General features: G+C 39.0%; 1 pseudogene; it reads right to left on the bottom strand.

Annotated features, from left to right (window-relative positions):
• Positions 1-512, bottom strand: part of LOC105288805 — a 718-nt pseudogene extending 206 nt beyond the window's left edge.
• Positions 513-9,120: the final 8,608 nt, after the last annotated feature.

Here is a 9,120-nt window from a genome sequence, read left to right on the forward strand (position 1 = left end):
CATAGTGCCACCCTGAATTGGCCAGAGAAGGATATTCATGTCCCCATGGACACTCTGCAGAGTACATGGAGCTGCTGCCACCAGTGGTGATGGAAAGTACTGTCTTCTTATTCCAGAAAGGTCCCTTGTCATACATGGCAGCATATGTGTAAGCAAACTCCCCAACGAACACTTGCTCAGCCTTTCAAGATAGCAGGGACTCCAAACCACTGCAGTGGGAACTGAAAAATCACAGGGTCTGCAGCTTCCAGTGTCTTTTGTTTGGCCGCAATATCTGGGCTCAGACGGCCTTCTTTATAAGCTAGGACAGACTCAGCAGGATACTGAAAGTTCCCAAAGTTCTTCAGTTTACTGTGCTGTACTTTCTGGAGATTGAAGTTCATGGCATACAGGTCTGAAACGGTGATCTCCCATCCTTTCCTCTTCAAGTCTACAACAGCATCCTTCATGTCATAGTTGAAGGATGTCTTCTCTGTGTGAGCCAGTACGATCAGTGCTCTTCTGGCAGTCATGGCTCAAGCAGTGTGCTGATTGGCTGTGCTGCTGGCTGCACTGCTGGTTGCTGGAGTGAACCTGGCTCAGCCAAGGCACTGAGAGACTTGCGGGTTCCCTTGGCCTTCTGATGCCAAGTAATCTTGCTGTGTACCCAAGAAAGAGTAGCCAAGAAGTGTATGGTAATACCTTCAGAGGGAATTTTTGACCAATTAGAGACAGGGGCCACTGGATCAATGCTGGAGCCTCCCACAGTCGAATTATACTGGAATGTGTTCTATATGAATCTCAGAAAATTATACAGTATAGGGCACCTCATTGGTCATATTGGTCACCTTAAAAATACATTCTTACTCTGGATTTTCCTCATCACTTTCTCCTTCCCCACTCTTCTGTGACATCAACTCTCAAATAAAATATTTGTATTCAAGTTATTTGTCTTAGTCCACACTTTTGAGGGTTACCCACATTATAGCAATTGATACAGAAGTTATACTAGAAGATAGAAACACAGGAATGGGTGCAGATGTTAAACCCCTTGATAGTCAAAGAGTAGTTGACTGAGGTAATAAGTTCATAATAATTCCTGGCAATTTTCCAGGAATTCCAATACTTAGATTTAGCCCTTTAATGAATTAGGATGATGCAGAGGTAGAAGGGGAAACAACAGCAAACCTATCACTTGAATAGCATAGAAGTAATGTTAATAAGGATTGTGGTGTTTGCTGTTTTTGTTAACTTTAGAAATCTTTAAAAATGATAAAAACATTATTATCAGCCAACTATGAATCCAGGATATGCTGAGACTTAATTCCTCATCTCTTGCTGCAATAGGCAACAGTGCTGAAAGCATGATGGGCTAGCTGCAAGAGACTGAATGCACAACAGGCATCTCTCCTATGTTAAAGTTAGAAAAAAGACCATGATACATGGGATGGGCATTTGAGTGGAGAAACCTGAGAACTATGAGAAGGAGCCACAAATGTCTAGTCCATGCAAGTATCTCATAGATGCTTTGCAAGATAATGGGTGCCTTCAAAACCCGACTCTGCTTCTTTGCATTGCTTTCATTGCATTAACTAGGTACAAGTTCTGAGGGTGGGGGGTGGGGGGTGAGAAAGCCCTTTCTCCATGCTCCAGCATTAAGTGTTGATAACATTACACTCCTATGGCCCCTGTAGTCCTAATAACGATAACTTTCTTCCGACCTTGTTTACTCTTGAGTATCTCGACATCCTTTTTTGGTTCAATTAAAGATGAAGATAGATCCTTCACTAAGTTCTCTTCAGAACATTTTCAGAGTATGCCTTCTCTTTGTACCTACATTCTTACTGAAGAAGCATTCTTTTAAATAAAAAATATCCCCCAGAAAATAAGCCTTCAGTTGAGGTTTTGGGTTTGATGAGATATGGATATCCTTCTTCCAAAGGGACAATGTGACACTGATAATCTATCGCACTAATGACATCACAATTCCTCAAAACATTATTGACAGGTGTCTGTGATGAAATATCAATATAGGAAAATTAGTTAAGAAATTATGACAGCTACTTGATTGAAATGGAGCAATGATTGATATGAAGATTGTAGACTGGGTGCCCTTGAATCTGTTGAAGAACTTATTAAAGAACAATAGGCTATAGGCTTAACCATTCATTTGAAGGTACTGGTGGAGATTCTCAGAAAGCTTCTCTAGAGACCAAAAAGGATCCCTTACCTTATGAAGCCACTGAGAAATATGGTTAAGCATCAGATCCAATAACCAGTTGTACTGGATGTAGAGATGAATTACTTTGTTAAATTTTATGCTAATATTAGGGCATTGGTTGGAATAGGTTGAGATCTTGAGACTTGGATTGAGAGCATATAATTAGACAGAAGTGGCTGAAAACCGTGTTTCTCCCAAATTGCCCAACTCTTGTTTGCTAGGCAAAACAGCCTCTCCCCCACCTAAAAAAATCAGCCTTCCTCTGCCTAAAGCACTTTAAAGGACTGCCTAGGGCAGTTGCCTCTAGGAACTTACTCTCATTGCTCCAGACACAAAGCAAGAACTATATCCTGGGGAAAATTTGAAGGTCTGCTTAAGAGGAGAGAGCTCATACATCAAAAGAGTTATAGGATCTTTCTAAGTTGTATGGAAGAAACTTTGAGTACATATAGGCAAAAGGATGATATAGGATTTTGACCAGAGAGAAGAAAATAAACTTAGGTCATGACAAATTCATCAATATGGTAGCATTCACCTAAGTTTTGTTATTTAATATATTGACTCAAATGCCTGAGATCTCTATCCATTTCTCTGCTTGTTAATTAAAGCCTGGAGTCAACTCTTATATGTATTTAGAGGTCTAATGCTGTAATATGCCTAAAATAGAGAATGGATCCCATTCCTGTCTTCAGACAGGAAGATAGAAATGGTGTTTACCTATTAAATACAAGGTATTCAGTCATAACCATATTTCCTGAGAGGGTTCATCAGTAGGTTAATACCAGCAATCTTGAGATCTCTGTGAGTATTCTCTATTTAAGCCAGAAATACCATTGAAAAAGACTCCCTGGGTTTACAGTAGCAATGGAAGCCCAAAGGAGTAAGCACATTTTATTTTTGGAACTTACCCAAAGTAAAGTTGGGTAATTCCTCTAAGTCAACAGTGTGGAATAACAATCAGATCTTTGACTTGAATGGATCTGTGGAAATAGCCAAGGAATCACAAACTCCTTAGGGATAAAACACTTTAGACATTGTAATCAAGTAAGCATAAATGGTATAGATCTAGTAAACAAATATGAATCGAGCCACCATAGTAAGAATTTAAATTCTTACCTAAGTCTACTCAAAGACCGAGGGCTCCTTGATTGAAGAGGAGGCTGGGCTCCTAAAGGATAAATCCATAAAAACAGCAACAGTGTTTACTATAAGGTTAGCTAATAGTGCATTAGAGAAAGAAAAATCTTAAAATATTCTGGGGTTATTATTTGCTTCGATATAACATTGAATTCTTGAAACATAAAAAATCACCATGATCCACTGTTCTAATATATATTATTTGATTAATGGAGCCTGATGCAAGCCATGTTTCAGTGGGCTTAGTGGGCCCACATTTGGGTTATTTCACCTAAGGGAAACCTGGATATGCCTTTTTACAAAGAAATGTTCTGAGTTGGGTGAAGCTGTGTACAGGTAAAATGTTCCCTTTGAATTTCAAAATGTCTCTATTAAAATTTATGACAATAGAATATTTCACGCATGAACTTGGTAGAACTTGGTTCTGTTCTTAGTTCACCTGAAGAACTGTGCAAGTACAACTGCAAAGTGTTTTGTTGTTTTTAAAATCATACTTAGATTCCTGAATTGCCTGAGGTTGGCTTGGGTGGTATCAAGGAGGAGGGAAGGCAGAATATAATCACGCCTACAGTGACACATGTTTTCTATCACAAAGTGATTGATCACTGCAAAGAATGAGGCTGGCCTCTGACTTGCTTAGGGGATGGTAATAAAGACATTTTGGAGACAGTCAACATCCACATATGCAGGCACACAGCTGCAGTTAATGCAAGCCTTGTTATTAGTATTGCCAATTAAATAAATGGATATTTGATGACACTTTCATAATAATGAAAATGAAATCCTGCAAGTTAAAACATCATTAAGAAATTTTTAAACGGGACTTTAATGCAAGTATAGGATGTCAGTTTTATGTGCTGAGGCGAGAGAATGACTAATTATTTTGTTCAAGCAGCCAAAAAAGTGGCAAGAAATAAAAATATGAATTGTGTTCTGTTGGACTGGCAGTTTGCCTACAGTTCCTTATTTGTCAAGAAGTTTGCATTAAGTCTCAGAAGCTTTTGTACCAGTTTCAATTAAGGCAAAGGATTCTAGCAGGCTGCCTCTTTCCAGGCAAAAAGAATATTACTTTTTAGCATGAAATTACTGAATTTTGTCCTGAGAAGTAGAAAAATCTGAAACCATAGACCTTTCATACATCCTGCATAGGAAATACAGATGTGGATCCCTATTGCTGAGAACCTTGTAAAATCAGCAGCGAGTTAATGGCAAGCATTTATGCTCAGAGAGAAATCAAAATGAGTTACTGACAAAAGATCTATCATCAATTGGAAATTAAGTCAGTAACAATTGTACTTTCAGATTAATTCTATAAGTAACATGTGTACGTTCACATGTATCTTTATAGTGGGACAAAAACCACTGAGGTTCAGAGTACAAATTAGCTATCAGCAAGCTTCAGAGTAGAGAATCAGTACCTTGCTTACTACTGAAAACCCAGGACATATAAAAGGTGTCAATTTTTTCCTTTAGCTGTTTGAGCCACTGAGAGCCATAACATTATCTTGAAAAGGGACAGGGTATAGAGGGATCGGTGATGAGCTTTAGTCAGGTCTTAGCATGTGACAGTGCTACTTCATAAAAAACAAACAAACAAACACAAAACAGTTTGAGTAGCTTTTCTCTTGGGCAGCCTGCAAATTTGGTTCAGAATATCTGGTTCTTACCATATAATTTATTATACATCGTATTTCACGGCATATTCTGTAGGTGATTTTCCAACTCTTATTTCCATTCTATACTAAATCAAGATTAGGAGGCATTCCTGGCTAATAGTAGTCTTCTGTGAAGTAGGTAATGAGGGTTGACAGGCAGATGCAAACCTTCTGCTCATCAAGCAACACTATCATGCAGTGAGCCTTTCATCATAAGAGTTCATTAGCAAGGACCAGAATCAAAATTATTTTTAGGAAGGTGATACATTCAAGTCTAGATTGTATGGTCGACACAATTAACAGTAGTGACCCGTTTGCTTTTAAACAATTTAGATATGGACTATTGAAGCCAAAATTGGTAGACATAAGTGTTAAAACACCCAGTGGGGCTTACCTGAACCTTCTCCACAGCAATACAAGCTGAAGACGGAGAAGTTAACTCTCTGAAGGGACTGGGGCTAGGATTTCCGTATCATAATGAAGTCTCAAGAACACTGGGGACTGAGAAAGACATGAAGAATTACAGGAGGAAAATTAGGATTGGAGAGATAGAAAGTTAAGCTTCCTTAACCACACTCTTGGGTGGATCCACCCTGTCCACTTCAAGCACTATTTCCCTGGCCCTCTCTGTCCTATAATGGAAAAATGAAGATCAATTGCTTCAAATTTAGAAGTTGGTTATAGGAAACAAAGCTGTACAAACATTACCTAGCAAGGGCCCTGAAAGACTGACATGAAGAACAATGTTCTAACATTGATAAACAGTGCTTTTAAAGTTTTTGGTTAATCATTCCACTTCTCCATACATCCTACTAAGCCCAAGAGTTTGTCAGCCAGTCCCTAGCTACAGTACCAGAACTCATAAATGCAAACTATGTCTTTCACACTCAAGCTTCAGGAGAAAATGAAACATGTTATTGATAAAGTCCTGTGATCAGTTCTGTCAGCATGAATTTTTTCTCTGAAAGAAAAATCATGAAGGCCAAAACATTAAACTCATGAAGAAAACCTTACCATGTTAGTCAGAAACTAGAAGGCTTTTTCTTGGACCATGAAGTCATTGTTTCTCATCTTTAACTTTTTTTCAGTCTGTATTTTCTAAGCAGCTCAACTACATTAGTTCTCATAATATAGTGTCTAGAATGACATTCTGGCTGACTGCAGATATTCTTGCTTGCTGAAACAATGGCCTCAAAGCTATTTGGGGGTCTTAAAAGCTGTGGGCCCCCTTCCCAGGAGACACACATGTTCTATGCTGTATAAGATACCCTGAAAGCCTGTCTATTTGAGATCAGGATAAGAATCTGCTTCCTGGAGACCTCAGTCCCTAGCAATGTGATAAGAGGCAGGTATGAGGAACCACTAGTCTCTGACTTCGTAACAGGAGGTACATGTCAGCGCAAACAAAAAGGAGCTGGCCAAGGCCAAGAGGAAACAAGGCTGAATCCCGGCTCACATTGTTTCGGAGTGTTTGAAGGAGAGGCTCAGGGAATTTCCCTGCCCCTGCCATCCCCACCAAAAAAAGCTAATAATGGCTAAAAATGGCCATTGCCTCCAACTTCAGCATAACTTTGTACCCCTTTAAGCTACCTATGAACTTCCAGTTTCATAAGAAAATTCCAGGAGAAATAATGAAAGTCCTTTCTAGGTAAGCAATTTCAGCAGACTAGGGTAAACACATTCCCAAGAAAAATGCAGCTCATGACTTAGTCCTCACTCCGTTTTTCTGTATTTGTAAAGACCAGCTTATAGGAGAAGCCTGAAGAACTGTCACGGAAAAACAAAACAAAACAAAACATTTATCTCTAAACTAAGTTAAAAGCTTGAGAATGCTACTCCCTCGTTGGCTTAGCCAAGTCCCTCTCATGCCTTTCACTTTAAAGAGTCTTTAAAATCACCTACCTCCCTCCTCTCTGAGGCCAGAGCAGCAGGCACCTCTAGACCATCTGTTTTTTCTTATTAAAATCTCTTCACACAGGTGACTCAGTAGGTGTTATTTCTTAGTTATTTTTTTGGCAGCAGGTTCTGGATTTCTGAGTAGACATTTCCTCTGTCTCTTCCTCTTTAACAAACCCCTCTATTCACTGGCTGGCTCTTAAGGCAGACTCTTTTCCTGCACTTCATCACTCTAGGCAGCACCTTATTTTATAGCTTTTACCCTCTTCGCTGGCTTCAGGCACAGACCAGGCTGGACTTGTCTTTACTCCAACTTCACCTGTGCTCTCATTTAACATTTGATGCCTGGCTCCTTCTATGGTGAAGCTGATCTCTACTTTCCTCTCATTTCCCCCTCTCTTGAAATTCATGCTCTTTCTCCTTTGCCAGCTTCTGCCAAAGTAGCTTCTCCACAAAAGATCTTTATTATCCCACCATGGATTCTTCTCATTCTTTTTTGATGTCCTTTCTTCTAACTTCCTACCATTCCCCTGCTAACCTTCTCCGGCTATCAGCTAAATCCACACTAATTGTACTTTCTTCCTCCCAGCACACAAACACCCTCCTATAGCTTTCAACATCACTCTCTACACCTAGTCTCCCAGCTGATTTTACTCTTTTATATGGAGGCAGCCCAGCTGCAACCTCTCTCATTGGTTAGTAAACCTATCCATGCATGGTTGCTAGCCATGTAACTTTCCTTCCACAAACAATTGACGCCCTATACAAAGATTGTCATTCTAGTATGGGGTGGGACGCAGGCACACATATTTTTTAAAACTCCCCAGGTGATTCCAATTTGCAGCCAAGGGAACCACGACCGATCTGTTTTACACATGGAAAAACTGTGCTCAAGTTCTTTGCATCCAGACAACCTTAATGAACTGCACAGAAAGATCAGACGCAGTGAACTGCCTCTGCAGTTAGGTTTTAGATTGATCCTTGCATCAAATATGAGATATCCCTGTCTCCCATCAGTATCTTAAAAGTTATTGACTTCTCTCATCATGTGGCCAGGGTGTACTCCTGAAAGTAATTAACTCCACAGCTGAAGAAAATGTTCCCAATTCTCCCAGGCTGATGATTACTACTCCATTTTCCTTGTTCATCATTGTGATGGTCATAAGTCTTTGCCTTCATTTCAAATAGAAACATCCCTCTTTTAGTCTAAGCTGTTTCTTTCATGTTGGCCTCCTGTGGACATGAAAAAGCCAATAAGCTCTCCTTTCATAAAACTGCTCATGCTTTTAAAGACATGAATCAAGTCACACCTTAGCCTTCTGGTCTCTGGTTAAATACAGGTATACCTCGTTTTATTGCACTCCATTGATTGTGCTTCATTTACAAATTGAAGGCAAGACCCTCCACCAGCAAAAAGATTATGATTTGCTTTATTGCAATATTTGTTTTATTACCTGCAATATCTCCAAGGTATGCCTGTAGTCCCCAGTTAATAGAATTAAAGAATATCAAAACTGGAAGGAGCCTGAGGAATCTTCTAGACTAATAGCTGCAAACTTTATTTTTAAGCAGTGGGATCATATTATTAAATGCAATCTTAATCATAACATGAAAGTTGATACAAGTAGAGTTGCTTCAGGTAAAGTGTTCTGGCAGATGCTATGTGTAGTGGCAACTGAGGCATATAAAAGGAACTTTTGGTACTTTGCAAAGTGGAGTTTGAAAATCTCTTTTGAAAGTCCAGCATTCCAATTTTATGGATAAAGAGGCCAAATTCAGGAGCTTTATGTAAATTTTCAATTTTCTAGTAATACTAGACATATTACTTTGGGGTAACATGGGGATGTAATGGACAGCACAGGGAATATAGTTAATAATATCATAATAACTTTGTATGGTGATGGAAGGTTACTAGATATTATGGTGATCACATCGTAAGGTATATAAGTGCAGAATCACTATATTGTACACCTGAAACTAATATAATACTGTATGTCAACATTATATAATTTAAAAAATGATTAATAATGTAATGTAAAAATGCTTAATGTAGCCACTGGAAGGTTTGATTTTGGATTTGATTTTTAATAAGTAACTGAGTCTTTGCCTTATTGAGTAGCTGATAAGCACAGACATATTTTATTCCCACTAACTGAAAATTCCCGCCCCTCCCCGCCCCAAAAAAGGAGTGCCTAATATCAGGGAATACAAATAAAGCTCAAATGCAAAGAA

The sequence above is a fragment of the Pteropus vampyrus genome, unplaced genomic scaffold (genome assembly GCF_000151845.1).
Source record: "Pteropus vampyrus isolate Shadow unplaced genomic scaffold, Pvam_2.0 Scaffold19, whole genome shotgun sequence".
NCBI classification, from domain to species: domain Eukaryota; kingdom Metazoa; phylum Chordata; class Mammalia; order Chiroptera; family Pteropodidae; genus Pteropus; species Pteropus vampyrus.